Source organism: Dermacentor silvarum, chromosome 1 (genome assembly GCF_013339745.2).
Source record: "Dermacentor silvarum isolate Dsil-2018 chromosome 1, BIME_Dsil_1.4, whole genome shotgun sequence".
Lineage (NCBI taxonomy): Eukaryota > Metazoa > Arthropoda > Arachnida > Ixodida > Ixodidae > Dermacentor > Dermacentor silvarum.
The window spans coordinates 66,217,512-66,228,004 of NC_051154.1; the positions used below are offsets into that span (position 1 = coordinate 66,217,512).

A 10,493-nucleotide genomic window follows, 5' to 3' on the forward strand; every position below is an offset into this window, starting at 1 on the left:
CACTAACAAAAACTCATCTCGCAGGAAAAGGAAAATGGCAGTAAAGCTTAGCGTAAGAAACGTGAAGCAGGTCGAAAGCTGTGCTCGGCGCGATACTTCATCCTGATATAATCTCGACCGGGTGAGGTGGGTCGTCACCGCAGGAATCAGGAGACGACGACGAAAGCGGGCATCGTGATGATGAAAAATAGAAAAGATTGTATTCACTTCATTGGTACATGGTTTTGACTCTATCCGAGTCTCGAGCGGTTCTGATTAACACGGGGGCCAGGACGGCCTTAAATCCCCTCGTGGTGGCCGATCTTTCCTTCGGAGAAGTCCTCTCTCGGGTGGTCAAGTTGACGACCTCCTCTCCCTCGGGTCCTCCTTCTTGGTAGCTCGCCGTTTTCGTCTGCTCCGTAGAGGTGAGACGCTCTCTCGGGGCTGAAGGGGATTATCTCGTCACGGGAAAAGCGCTGGGGCTTGCTTCCCACATTGGAGAGATACAGATTCCAGGAAGATCATAACCTGCCGATGACTCCTGCGGGGAACTTGTGGAAGTGTCGGAACTGTGTCGGGTGGTCAAGTTGACGACCTCCTCTCCCTCGGGTCCTTCTTGGTAGCTCGCCGTTTTCGTCTGCTCCGTAGAGGTCAGAGGCTCTCTCGGGGATGAAAGAGGATTATCTCGTCATGGGAAAGGCGCTCGAGCTTGATTCCCACATTTGACAGGTGCAGTTCCAAGCCGATCATAACAATCCGGAAGACATTGCCATGAACACACCGCAGCGTTTCATCTACACGTCATTCCTTCGTGTCGGCACCACAATCGCCCGACCCTAGTTTATTGCTCTCTGAGCATAGCGATGTTAGTACGGTGTACTGTGAAAAACCTTCTACTCCCAGGATCATCCCGATGGCCTGGGATCGGGTGTCTCACAGTGAAGCGCAATGTAAGTTTAAGTACATCAAAGACCAAAGCCACCGGTTCAGACAACGGGGCAGAGAATGGAGGGGGAGGGGCGTGGAGGGCATTTCGCGCATCCACACACGCACAGGCGCGCTGCCGGCTAAAGCATAGCCTTCAAGATTTGTTTCTACTCGATCAGATCCCCTCTGGAGCGTTGATTAGGGCGCCACTTATAGCCCAAACAAAGCCAAGTCGCAGATTTTCAGCAGCCTAAATATAGCCACATAGCCAACTCGTCCAAGTGGACGCCAAAATTCTTTTTCTGTAGCCCAATTTGGCTATATATAGCCAAACCTGGCAACACTGCCTACGGATTTGATTGATCGACTGACGAACAGATGATGTTTAATGTCCTGGCTGCACCTGGGCTACGAGGGACATCGTAGTGCGGACTTCTTTATTTTGACACCTTTAAATGTTTAACGTGTGCTCAAATCAGCGGTTGTCACACTCTATGCAGTCACCGGCACCTACACACGCTCAGACATGTCCTTATACTCAGACGTGTCCTTAAATACATTTTTTACGTAAAGATGCGCAAAGGAAAGCATATATATCATAGCTCGGCTTATAAGCCGAGCTATGATTACACTAAGCAAAAGTAAGCTACCATCCTTGGGGGCTTAATATGTCACTCGTGGTATGCGATCAGTGCACGCCGGTTCCAACGCCCGGATCAACTAAAGACACTTAAATTTCTGAGTTCGGTTTGGCATGATCCGGGGTACATTTTTTTCTGTTTGATTTAAGCCAGGGCCGCGATTTTGTAGCGATGCCTTGCGCTCGATTATATGCCACTCTTATCATCAACCGTTCACGGCCGGCTGATTTGCTTTGATAACGCGGGCGGGGCGTCGTTCTGACCACTGACAAAGCGCGAAAAGTGCGAAAAGGAATATCGTCGGAGAAGGAATCGCTACAAAATCGCGGCCCAGGTATTAAGAAATCAAATTCGGTCCGTTTCAAGTTCGTGAAAAAGAGCATCACAAGCATGGGTTTTAGGAATGTCCCGAAAAAGCATGCTCGAGCTTTACACGGTAGTGTTTCTCGGAGCAGACTGGTTGGCTGAAGGCATGTGACTGTCCTGACTGCCTATTAGTTTCAGTCACTGAGACCGAAGTAAGAAAGATAAAAAAAAAAAAAAAAAGAAAACAGTTTTCCGGCCAGCAAACTCGCGAAGAACTTATAAAGCAAGAAAAGGTCGCGGTAATTCCATGTATTCATCGGGCGTTGCATAACCTGAAGAAAGTATCGCAGCGATAAAATATTAAGGCTATATTTGCGTCACCCTGAAGCTTTTTATATAGGCTTTGCAAGTTAACAGATCACAGTGCTCGAAAGGCGCCTTTTCGTTTGTTTCTTTCTTTTTTCTTTTTTTACCGCGGTAAATATAGACATATTCGGTTAATGTCAAGCAGCAGTAGTTTACGGAATTATGGGGCGCTTTAACGTAAAGCTATTCCAAACTGTTTTTATTCCAATCTCCTGACGTCAAATTTACGTATCCACCGACGCAAGCATCAGGCGGTGATCCGCAGCGTTGTCTGAACAACCCAATCAAACACTCTCCTCGTTTATAGGATGTCACCTTTGTTCGCTTTCAAAACCAATAACCTTGTCTACACTCAGCGGTTTTTCTTATCTAATTGGTTCACAGGAGGCGAGGAGCACGCTCTAGTGGAGAGGGTTTCGATGGGGCCGAGCCAGCACAGTGAAAATAGAAAAGCGCATGAAGAGGGTGGTGCCGGCTTCTCCGATTGGTCCGCTTCGCCTTACTTAGCTTGCGGTGGTTGGTCGAAAATCGCGGCGGTGTGCAACGGAAGGATAGCAATGCCGCTAAAACGGATCCTCAGGAAGAGTTGGCAGAGCGATGTCGTCTACGTGCCGAAAGGGCGATTTGCGTGGCCCTACGGCCACGCAAATAGTAATGTTCGGCATAGTAATGCATTTTTTTTTCGCGTACACGTCACTTTCACGCGGTGAGTTTTCGCGGTTTTGTGAGGTCGCGTGACAGACAGGCGAAGTGGGCGCAGTCCCAAAACATTGGACCAATAGCAGAGGGCTAATGGTGAAAAGGCGTTGAATCAGGAATAATTATTTTTCTTTTGTGCGGTTGAATCATGCATAATCAGTGTGTGCATGTTATATCAGATGGGGAGCTATCGCGGTTTTCGTGACGTCGATCGCGTGACAGACAGGCGAAGTTGGGAGTGGCCTGAAAATGTTTGACCAATCGTGGTGGGCTGATTGCAATATTGGAATAGAAAAGTTTGGAATAGCTTTACGTTATAGCGCCCCTGCTTTCTTGCAGAATAGTATATACGTTGAGCAAGCTGGTCGTTGCCTGAGCGGCCGCCTCAGGGAGCATTGAGGTAATGTATAATAGAATGGAGATGTGGCCAACTGCGCAAGGGGCGCGTGGACTCCTGATGTTGATAGTCTCGTCGTTCTCGCTCATGCAGAAACGCAGTAAAAAGTCTAGGCTTGTTATCGAGGCAAAGATGATGTGTGAGGTGAAAGAAAAATGTCAGTGACGTTGCTGGTAAAAAAGCATTACGTTTTTTGGATGTCACAAGAATATAGCGCACATGACTGAGTGTCACATCATGGTCACACCGTTGTGTACATTCACCGCGTTTTTCAAATAAATCAGTTGGAATTACACTATGTACCGGGGAATCATTTTTAAGTTTTACGGAACTTTTAAAAATCGCCTGTGGCAGATAGTATAGTTCTAGTCCTTGGGCCGGATTATTCAAAGAGGCGGACATTACTTGCACGAGAAACTGAAACACGCATTCAACAAGTTAACAAGAATTTACTAATTAACTTTTATATAATTATTTTACGGCGCATATTGCAATTTACGAATTGTACCCGGTGAGCTTGCAAGGCGCATCCACTAACTAATTATAATTTTGAGGATGACACCAGCTTCGAGATATTCATTTCCAAAGTGTGCGATGCAATACATGGGCGTTCCAGTTACTTTTGGCGCTTCAATGAATAAAAGAGCGCTTTAATAAAAAATTAAGTGGAACAACGTACAGTTCACTTTTGCCGCGTTTGATGGCGCATGTCCCGAAACTCACGCCTCTCTCAAAATTCGTTCAAAATAAATATGCCTTGCAAAGTCACCGGATACAATTCGCGAATTCCAATGTATGTGGTTAATTAATTAATCAACAAGTTAATTATTCAATGTTCGTTAATTAATGAATTAATTATGGGTTTCAATTCCTTGTGCAAGTAATGTCCGCCTCTTTGAATAATCCATCCCAAGGACTAAAATTAAGCTATCTGCCGCAGGCGATTTTTAGAAATTCTGTAAAACTTTAAAATGAACCCCCCCCCCCCCCCCTATAATATCTAAAGTCGTCGCATTCCTTTGTCCACGTTTAGTAAGTGCATTATTCTTCTTATAATGCGTATAATGCTTAGAAAGCATTGTAATGCTTAGAAAGCAGATTCAGCAAGCATTGTCGGGTTGATAGTTCGTCAGAACGCCCGCTTTTCATTTGATGGGCGATGCTCGTGAATGCGGCACATGTGAACCTCCTTGAGCTATCTAGAAGATACCCCGGGTTCACAAACCACAGTTCGAAAAAAACTGACCCAACTATCAGTACACGGGAGTATTTGCATTATGCCATCCGGTGACCATAAATATCGGACCAGCGACCTCGAACCCACGACCGCGAACGGATCGCGTCAAAGAGCCACCGTGGTATGTGGTTAGCGAGTGTCCGCAGGCCTAGGGCTCCTAAAGAAAAAGCGAGAACATGTGAGCTGCCTGTAAAATTGCAGCAGCAGCAGCAGCAGCAGCAGCAGCAGCAGCAGCAGCAGCAGCAGCAGCAGCAGCAGCAGCAGCAGCAGCAGCAGCAGCAGCAGCAGCAGCAGCAGCAGCAGCAGCAGCAGCAGCAGCAGCAGCAGCAGCAGCAGCAGCAGCAGCAGCAGCAGCAGCAGCAGCAGCAGCAGCAGCAGCAGCAGCAGCAGCAGCAGCAGCAGCAGCAGCAGCAGCAGCAGCAGCAGCAGCAGCAGCAGCAGCAGCAGCAGCAGCAGCAGCAGCAGCAGCAGCAGCAGCAGCAGCAGCAGCAGCAGCAGCAGCAGCAGCAGCAGCAGCAGCAGCAGCAGCAGCAGCAGCAGCAGCAGCAGCAGCAGCAGCAGCAGCAGCAGCAGCAGCAGCAGCAGCAGCAGCAGCAGCAGCAGCAGCAGCAGCAGCAGCAGCAGCAGCAGCAGCAGCAGCAGCAGCAGCAGCAGCAGCAGCAGCAGCAGCAGCAGCAGCAGCAGCAGCAGCAGCAGCAGCAGCAGCAGCAGCAGCAGCAGCAGCAGCAGCAGCAGCAGCAGCAGCAGCAGCAGCAGCAGCAGCAGCAGCAGCAGCAGCAGCAGCAGCAGCAGCAGCAGCAGCAGCAGCAGCAGCAGCAGCAGCAGCAGCAGCAGCAGCAGCAGCAGCAGCAGCAGCAGCAGCAGCAGCAGCAGCAGCAGCAGCAGCAGCAGCAGCAGCAGCAGCACAGCAGCAGCAGCAGCAGCAGCAGCAGCAGCAGCAGCAGCAGCAGCCAGCAGCAGCAGCAGCAGCAGCAGCAGCAGCAGCAGCAGCAGCAGCAGCAGCAGCAGCGCAGCAGCAGCAGCAGCAGCAGCAGCAGCAGCAGCAGCAGCAGCAGCCGCAGCAGCAGCAGCAGCAGCAGCAGCAGCAGCAGCAGCAGCAGCAGCAGCAGCAGCAGCAGCAGCAGCAGCAGCAGCAGCAGCAGCAGCAGCAGCAGCAGCAGCAGCAGCAGCAGCAGCAGCAGCAGCAGCAGCAGCAGCAGCAGCAGCAGCAGCAGCAGCAGCAGCAGCCAGCAGCAGCAGCAGCAGCAGCAGCAGCAGCAGCAGCAGCAGCAGCAGCAGCAGCAGCAGCAGCAGCAGCAGCAGCAGCAGCAGCAGCAGCAGCAGCAGCAGCAGCAGCAGCAGCAGCAGCAGCAGCAGCAGCAGCAGCAGCAGCAGCAGCAGCAGCAGCAGCAGCAGCAGCAGCAGCAGCAGCAGCAGCAGCAGCAGCAGCAGCAGCAGCAGCAGCAGCAGCAGCAGCAGCAGCAGCAGCAGCAGCAGCAGCAGCAGCAGCAGCAGCAGCAGCAGCAGCAGCAGCAGCAGCAGCAGCAGCAGCAGCAGCAGCAGCAGCAGCAGCAGCAGCAGCAGCAGCAGCAGCAGCAGCAGCAGCAGCAGCAGCAGCAGCAGCAGCAGCAGCAGCAGCAGCAGCAGCAGCAGCAGCAGCAGCAGCAGCAGCAGCAGCAGCAGCAGCAGCAGCAGCAGCAGCAGCAGCAGCAGCAGCAGCAGCAGCAGCAGCAGCAGTTGTTGTTCCATGACTTTTTCTCAGGTGAACTCAGTATTGTCACAAACATAAGAGAATGCCTATTTACTCTCCCCTTGCCGAAAAACACGCATTCCGTCCACCACAAAGCCAGGCGTATAACTCGAACTGAAAACCTATACAGGAAAACTACAAGGGAAAGAATAGTGTAGCAAATGTCGATGCCGCTGAATTACGAGACCCAGATAAAATAGCCCTGATCGTGGTAGATTGCTCCCACCGCGTGCTCGCTGCATGCTCCGTGATCGCGCGGAGCACCGCGGAGGCGGAGGAGCCTGCCATAGGCCTGGCCAAGACTTAGGCCGAGATGGAAACAATTATAAGTGATTCTAAAGCCGCGGTCCGAAACTTCGCCCGAGGGCGGATCTCTCCGATCGCGCAAACTTATTCTAAATCAATCAACTAGCCAACAAAAAGTACAACTGGTATGGACACCAGCACACTCGGTCCTCCCCGGAAACGACGCAGTGCACTCCGTGGCCCGCGGATTTATCGACCAAGACGCGGAAGCCCAGTCGGAGTCCGGGGAAAGACGAGACAAGGCTACGGTCCTACCACGAAATTACCCAGCACTTCAGGCTAAATCACAGAATTTTCCCTCCGGGAGATGCGAAGCTAGATAAAAGACAGGTGGTAGCCTGGCGACGACTCCAAAAAGAGACGTTCCCATGTCCCGTACTGTATTAGTTCTACTACCCAGGTCAATTCTCAAGTGAATGTAAGTGATGTTGTTTCGCGTTTGGTGATCTCTTCCACATCATGTGGGTGTGTCCCAATCACTCTAAACCTTCTTACACCGTGCCCTAAACCACCCTCAAACCCCATGAGTACCGAGAAGTGGCAGACCATGCTCCTGAGCGCCGACCCGAAGATCCAGAACTCCGCCGTCGCACGAGCCGAGGAGGTCGCCGTGGCCCATTCCTCCATGCCATCCATGGCCCAAGGGCTGACGGCCACGTTGACGAAAAACCCTAGACGAATAAATGTTTTTCCTCCTCCTCCTCCTCCTCCTCCTCCTCCTCCTCCTCCTCCTCATGGATTAATGGGAGGGGGGGGGGCACTATATAAGTATCTGGGGAACTGCAGGACTTTAGTAGGTTTAATGACTCTATACAAATAGATTTTACTCTCGTGACTCTCACTAAGCCAAATCCTGTCTCTTCAGTGCGCGCATAAATACTGTGCTTTATAAGCAGCCTTTAACGGCCCACCACGAAGAGTTGCGACAGTGTATATGCTACAGGACGCCGCTAGGCAGATCCGTGGGCAGATCTGTAAACGTCCCTAATCTGGTTTTATGTGCTTTCTCTCTTTTACTCTTATACTGATAAGAACGTTGAAAGACTCGCCGACAGTGGATAACGGCACTTGCACACGTATACGAGCCAGTAGTGGCGACTTTTGTCTCGCGGGTATGATACCTAGGTCTTACAGTGCTTACATCGTACCATGATATGTTGCGCATGCATAGCTTAGTTATCAGTATTACCATCACCCAAAAATTTTCTGGAGAGAGGGTATGACTTAGAGAGAAAGAAATTCGGAGCCATGATGGCTGAGCACGATAAAGAGGGGCGAGGGGAAACGAGGGAGGACTTGAACGACGCCTCTCCGAGAGTCGCCGTGTAACAGCACGCAATGGCCTTGAACATGGCTTCCGCCAATAAAGGCGGAACGAGCGCGGAAGTCATGAAAATGCCGAGATTCATCTGCCCAAACGAGCGAAGGAAAGATAGCTTGTCCGGCAATCATCTCTGGCCCTCTCGCTTCCTTCGAGTGAGCTGCCAGAAAGAGCGGCGAAGAACTGGGTTAGCAGCGGCGGCGCCGTTCGCGGCCGCGCTCGCATCGGCGCGCCTGTGTTTACGGTGTTCACCCAGCGTGCGCGCAATGAGGAAAGCTGCTGCGCCTCGTTGCCAGCTTTGTGTCCGCGGGATGGGCGGAGGGGGATACTTTCCACCACCGTCGTTTCGTAACAGGACGGCGGCGAGCAAAAAAACGGGAACAATAAGCGTAGCGAGGCAGAGGATAGAGCTGGTTGGGGGGGGGGGGGGGGGGGGCGCCCAAGGAAAAGTGGCGGAATTTCGGCAGTGTCTTTTTCACTCGCGACGAACACGGGCAGCCGAGTGTGACTCCTGTTGTTTGTTGCGCCTCGCGCGGCAATCCTTTTCAATGCGGACGCGAGGCTGCTGCGCGGTTGGCGTGGCCTCCCGCGCGTGCTTGGAATGGGCGCCACCCAACTTCGCTCATTTCGTCGACCGCGTGTGTAGCGGGCGGTGAAAGCGACCGCACCATTATGCTTACCGTTGCACGTCGCGTCGGTACATGCGAAGACGCCCCTTCAGCCGCCGTTTACACGCCGTATAGGCGTCATTAACCAACACGCGGAAGCGGCGCGTGCCGCGCCGCGCACAGGGATATGAGTCCGGGAGGCCAGCTCGTTAATTTCTCGCTCCGGTCTGTTCAATTAGAGAAGTTAGGATTCGCGATGCTCGACTGTTTACGTATTGTCCAAGTAGATGGGGACGACACGAGTGCAACGAAGCACGCTTTGAAAAAAATAATAATAATAAATAAATGGCAGTTTCTCTGCAAATTTTGTTCGCCACGCGACGTGTACGTACTGATTTCAGTCCTGCTAGACTAGTTTTGATACGGCACCATGAACCGATATAAGCACGTCGCGCGCAACATCCCATGCGATGTCAGTACAGGGAATCTCACTGGTGGTTGCACTGTTTCCCGCCCCGCATCGCGGCCACCCTCGAAGGCTATGACAGAAATAAACTTCTGGGCCCATATTCACAGAAACGTTCTTACGCTAGAACTGTTCGTAAGAGGAGATGCCGGCAAATAATGATGTCGAACATATTATTAGCGAAAGTGGCCGGCCTATGGCAAGCAGCACTCCCGAACGAAAGGATTTGTGAATTCAGCCTCCGGTGCAGCAGTCCCAACAGCCGCCTACGTACTTCGACATGTGATGCGAGGGGAAACCGTTTTTCAGCGCAGAAAAAGAAGGCCACCCCTTGCATACAAATAATAACAGTAATTAATGAAGAGGCCGCTTCAGAGAGAGAGAGAGAGAGAGATAGAGAGTGCAAACAGTACGCCTGCACTTGTGCATAGGATAGGCTGAACAAAATAGTAAGCGGACTTCTCAGGACGTGTTTTGTCGTACAAGAAATTCGTTACAAACAATTCCAATAGCAATTTCTTCGATAATGTTTGAATAACTACTGCAAAACACGCTACAAGGCTAAAAACATATTGGAGCCTTTTCTGTCCCGTAGTGCGTACTTGATAAAGCACTTTGACAAGTATGTTTTCTTGCTGTTTGAGTGAGTGAGAGAGAGATACAGAAAAAAGTATTCGCGTTTTGCCGACTTTAGCGCTTCAGTAAACGCGTTGAGTATGTAAGTACATACGACGTACATAACCGATGGCCCAAACAAATTGAGATATTTCACTCGAAAGCAAGTTCCATTCAACGCGTAAGCGCGACGATATCACTTGGCTGCTATAGAGTCTTCAGAAAGTAGCTTTCGATGTACTGATGTTTACGGAATCGCATAGTACAGCGATAACTCTGATCTGTTTGCTGCGCCGGATTATAGTAATTTCTTTGATCGTAAGAACAGCTGCAGTATCATAAATTTGAAGTGGTTGCTGACTACAGTATTATTACAGATGGTCTTTGACTCCTGTGTATTACATAGTATAAGAATGTGCTCGCTGTTGTGTGCAAACCACCCAGCGTCGTAACATGCTAAAAGTTTAGGATTGTTTGGGTGGTTTTCTTTCTTACGCTAACGAAGATGGATGGTTGCGCATGATCACCGGGCACATGAACATAAATGCCCATAAAAATTAAGGCATATCCAACTCACTTGTTAGAATCCACTTTAGGCGAAGCTTGTTCGTATCGTTTCAATGAAATGCTATACAAGGAGACACACGACGTGCGCAATTTTATTTTATTTCCAACTACATGCCAGAAACTGCTCACGCTTCTTGGCTTCCAGTCCCTCCGCTTGAGAATGGGCTTCGGTCCCACTACTTCTACAACGAGGGTTTTTATCACCCTGAAGCACAGAAAGCCATCGCAACATTACGGCAGCCAAAGTTGCCTGTTTCATGTGGTGTAAGAGAGGTCGACCGGGCCATGCGGGAGCAACCCGAATTGAGCAAAAAACTGGGGAGAAGTAC

At 50.8% G+C, this 10,493-nt stretch overlaps 1 pseudogene; it reads left to right on the forward strand.

Annotated features, from left to right (window-relative positions):
* The first annotated feature begins 892 nt into the window (after window positions 1–892).
* On the forward strand, window positions 893–9,268 carry LOC119444579 (putative uncharacterized protein DDB_G0271606; annotated as a pseudogene).
* Window positions 9,269–10,493: the final 1,225 nt, after the last annotated feature.